This window comes from Parasteatoda tepidariorum, chromosome 1, assembly GCF_982258835.1.
Source record: "Parasteatoda tepidariorum strain Cologne lab strain chromosome 1, Ptep-v5.0, whole genome shotgun sequence".
Taxonomy (NCBI): domain Eukaryota; kingdom Metazoa; phylum Arthropoda; class Arachnida; order Araneae; family Theridiidae; genus Parasteatoda; species Parasteatoda tepidariorum.
Window position 1 is genome coordinate 72,285,155 of NC_141755.1, and position 5,562 is coordinate 72,290,716.

Genomic DNA, 5,562 nt, shown 5'->3' on the forward strand with positions numbered 1-5,562 from the left:
CCTTTAGTTGCCAGTCTTACTGCTCCAGACAATGTTCTCTGAAGGTCAAGCATTGTCCAAGACACAGTAAAGGGGTAGCTCGGAATATTTAAGATGTTTTAGTTCAATAAAAAAAGTGCATGGTATTGCTTATGAATGATGCGTTATAAATACAAAATAACTTCGTTTTTTCATTTTTTAACTATAATCTTAATTTTAATGTATACTTGAAGTTCATTTGGAAGATTTATTTTCATCTTAAGTGAAAGAAATGTTGGATCAATTTCTTATGTAGAATAAATAGTTTTAGATTTTAAAATATAGTACAGCTTCAGTTATTGATAATTTTTATCTATTTATTCTAGCGTGAATTCGAAGCATGTAATTGTCTTCATAGCAGTAGCCTCTTAAAAAACTTGTGATCCCAGCAAAACTTTAAATTCATATATATATATATATTCCTGCAGATTTTATTAGCTTTACTTTTATTGCCTTAATCTATGTTATAAAAGTATTTGAAATCAAGCATATGCATTTATTTAGTTCTTTATTGCAGAAACAGGAATAAAATTTTATAAATGCATATAAAAATAATTTTTCGCCGTAGCAAAGTTCCTATTTACTCAAAGAATAAAAATATTGAGAAAAAATATCAACATTACTATTTATTTTTTTATTATTTAATAAATAATTTAATACAAAGTGATACCTATATTAGAATAAACACTGCCGAGGCTAGTGGACCTCGAAAAATAACAAAAAAAAAAGAACTATTTATTAACGAAAAAATTGCCGAGTTTAAAAACGGAAAAATAGGATATTCTGATTTTTGAAATGTAATGTCATATATAACAAAAACAATTTAAAGAAAAATTTGAACAACGATAGTCAAAATATATTAAAGTTGAAAAAAAATTTTGAAGAAAATTTTGAACAAAAGTGGTTAAAATATATTAAAGTAATAAACAAAGGTTCTATTGATTCTACTTGAATTGAAGCATTAGCCTTAAAAACGAAATAGATATTTTTTTAATAAATATTAATTATTTTAATTTTTTGAAGAAGATAAAGTTTTCACAATTTTTTAATACCATTCTGTGAATCATTTTAAAATCACTAAATTATTTAATTCTATAATGCTATTTCTATTTCATATTATAATTGTAACTTGAAAACTTATAGTATATATTTTGTATTTTTTTATATTTTTTAAAATATTATTTATTCGTTTTTTGTTTCTCCAAAAAGTAAGAATAGTTATATAAAAAAACAACTTTGTCAAAATACTCACAAATACAAATATGTCAATATGTTTGTTTTTACATTTTTAATAGTATCTATATATATATATTTCTCTTACATGGCGACAAAATGTCACATGCCAAATCTAGCTGAGATGGCTCAACATGTAGCACTTTTAAAAACGGAAACTGAAATAACTAGAGAGAGCATATTCTAAGCAGAAACGAATTTATATATTGCGAATTTATTTGACGATTTTAGATTAATATCACGAATTTATTTATTTTACTAGAATTTGTTCAATTTTTAAGAGACATAATTATAGCCAAAATTTCAACCTTTTTAAAGAGATCAGTTTTAGAAATTTTATCTTGAGATTTTATACTATAGCACATTTATAATAGGTTTAACGAATTACATGTCATTTATTTGAATTCAAATTTATTTTAATGACTTAGTATTTACTAAAAAGATGTAATTTTTTAAAAAAAAAAGTTATATGGATTTGAATGATTGTTTTGAATTCTTAGAATTTTGTGCATTTGCAATGTACCTAAGTTTGTAGCGAGCAAACCATATAAGATTGCGTAGTAATTTTCGGGGGTTGGCGAGAGCTAGCGAGCAGGGGGCGCAGCCCACTAGTTTGTATATATTATTTGTTTTTACATGTCTGTATTTATTTTGTATATATTTTTGTTATCTCTTATTATCTGTCTTTTTTTTCTTGATAAATGTTATTTGGATATTATTTAGCATTCATTTTCAAAATTATCAAAGCACTACACATTAGTTTTCAGAATCAGAATTTTCATCAAAAATACTTAACTGTCATTAAATACAATCACTTAAATTTTTGACTGAAAATATTTTTATTTTCTTCTTTATTAATCTAGTTAATTGTCTTAAAATACATTTTACTTGTATGTACATTGATTTTAAATTATATTTCTATATATCAAAAGTAAAAGTATATATAATTTCAATTTTTATTTTAATTTCAATATTAAATATTTCATTTGATTCTTAAGAATTTAAAATAAAAGAAAGAAAGCGTTATAAATCAATACCAAAAGCTTTTTTTGAATTAAATTTCGTTAAACTCACATGTCTCAATTCCATTCAATGTTCGCTAATAAAAGTTACGAAGAATCATTGTAGTCCAACGAAACCATTAAAGCAAAACTTAATGTAATTGATCAATGTTAGTCAGGTTTGGATAGTGATAATTTGAAAATTTCATTAAGAGAATCTATTTTTAAATCGTCTCTGAGGTATTTTTCTATTAGCTCTTGGAAGAGTAGAACTGACTTGTTAACGGCATTATGGCTATTATTCTTTAATACCTTTTATTTATTATTTTTTTCATTAAAAAATTGCATTATCTTAGCCTAGGAATAAATTTGTGAAATAACAAAACGTTTTATTCTGAATAACTTTTGATCTTAAAATCGAAAAATTCTGAACTAAGATACAATATTCCTAATATAGCGAAGGATATTTTATATAATAGTGAAGATGATAATTTAAGTTTCAAAACGGCACACAAACATGACAAGTACGATAAATTTGGAACCGTTTTAAACAATTTTAGTACTATTTTAATATGTTTTATCTCGCTTTTAGAACAAATTATTATAAACCAAAAATTCTCTGCATTTATTAATAAAATTCACTCATTCGAGAATGAAATCTTATAAAAAATAATAAATAAACAAATAAATAAAAATTAATAACAATTTTTTTTTAAATTTTTCAATTTTAATAAGATGATGATATCGTATGCGGCAAAGATACCATTTTAATAATTTCAATCTTAGTATTTGACCATTAAAAATTACACCTTTTTATACATTCTAAAATGTATGCTTTACAATGAAAAACTGTAAAAAATACTTTCACCATAAACTTATTTTAGAGTAAATAGGTGCAAACCACTTTGGGAAAATCCTCAAAATTAAAAAATAATATTTAGAGGTTAACATTTTTAATATGTTTTCTAATTAAACCAAAACTTATCAGCTATTCTGACATAAAGAAGGATCTTAATATAAATCTGTCCAATTCTGCCCCATTTAAACAAGTTTATTAAACATTTCTCAATATAATATTTATTTATTTATTATATGTGCTTGCAAAAAAAAAACTTTAATTCTAAATAATGAAAAATATTGAGAAATCTTTAAGGAAGAATATCTTTTGGCGAAAAACAGCCAATTTTGTAGCTACCCTTTTAAACTAGTCTCTTTGAATTGTACTTCCTACTTTCTTTCCCCTCCCGTGACGAATTTAGGTAAGGAGGAGAGTTCGATAATTGATGTCACTGATTGAAGGGGGTAGAAAATTTTGCGCAGTTCAGGTCGACCCTTTCCTCTCAAACTCCTTTTGTCAAATCTTCATTTTAGTTTAAAAAAATCTCCCATAATGCACTGCGTTGTGATTCCAGAACAGGTTTGTGAGAACAATTTCGTCATATTTTTGAGGATTCGAGTTTCGTCACAAATCAAGTTATTTCCAGATGAAGTGATTCTCAAAATTCACGAAATACGACTGAAGGACTGCTGAATCGTCAAAAGTGAGGGTTTCATTTCTAAAAATGAAACCAGGTCTATTATTATCTTTTTAGATTATAGAAAACAGTGCAATCTTGAAATGTTATTTCTGGTCAGATTGTCTCACGTTACAGCTGTTTAAATGTTCATATTTTACAAACAATTATTTATTAATAACTGCATTCGAAAGACGCTTGATCTTTCTAACAGTAAAAACTCAAAGCAAATCAAAACGATAACATGATTATTTTATATCTATCCGAAAAATCAATTCCAAAATTCCACTAATGTCACTATTTTATTTGAAATCTCTTATTGGCAACCAAAATGTCGAGCATTTATGAGTTGAAACTGCTTTTCACAATTTTCTAATATATCTTCATCAAAATACAGCCAAAACAAATATTAACTGGTTAGTGTTCACAACCCTTTTTAAGGGGCGTGTTCTGAGATAATCATTGAATAATTTAATATATTTAAGTCTCAAGATTGATTACATTCACTATCTTTCCTAAACAAACAAACAAAACTTGTATTGCGGTTATTCTCTGATGGCATAGCATTGACATGATTATTTCTTTCCTTGACGTTACGGGTTTGTTTGTATATTTTAGGGACATCCAGCTGTTCTGAAATTTTTTTGTGTGTGTGTAATATTTTTGTGTAAAAAATTAACTCATAAATCATCTATTCATAAATCATCTACTCATACATCATCTATTCATAAATCATCTACTCATAAATCATCTATTAACTCATAAATCATCAATTTACGCAATTTATTTTACACCAGCAAAATTTCTTCAACCTGAATCTTCTACCGGAAGCTGAAACAACCACTACAAATACCGCCCTCTACCGTTGAGAACGCGAAACACGATCGAGTATAAGGTGAATACATGACGTATATTAAACTGCCGTTTTTAATGTGTGAAATATAATTTTTTTAATAAAAATTTATAAAAATCAGAAATTAATATCGTATCCAAAACATTTCATGAGTGAGCTAAAATAAAACAGCATTCAACAACAAAAAAACCACCATGTCTTAAGTTATCAGCTTTACTCTAAATAAAAAAGACATTATACTACTTTTTTGTAAGACCAAAAATATTTTTTTTATTAAAGATTGAAAAACGTATTGAAAAAATTCACAAAGGAGCTAAAATATTTAAAATTAAAAGTATCATACTTTCTAAAGTTATTAGCTTTTCCCTGCTTGAACACCGTTTAACCATTTTCATTTGAAGTCTGGAATATAATATTTTATTGAAAACTAACTAAGGTATGCGCTTTGAAAAATTTTCGTGATTGCACTAAAATATTTGGCATTTTAATTAAAAAACAGAATCAATAATTTAAAGCCAGCAGCTTTACTCTATATGTATAGAACATTTTACTACTTTAAACTACACTTTATAACATTTGAAATTTAATTTTTTACGAAAAATATGTTTACGTTTAAGAAACAATTCATGCGCGCACTAAAATTATTGAGTAATTTTCTTTTCACGTATAATCATTTTAAAAAAATATTATTTAAAAGCATTGTAAAATGAAAAAATAAAAAAGCAAACCAACTTTCTTTCACAAATCTCTGACTGATTGCACTTATATAACTAGTATCCACAGCTTTTCAGGCAAATTTTTTTTTATTTCCACGCGAAAAAAAATTTTTGGTCTAACCGTAAAAAAAAACAAGTCAATATTCATCAAATCGTGAAAAAAATTTCATAATGATACCAATTGTACAAACAAGAGGAGTATCAAAATTATGTCACGATATTTCTGC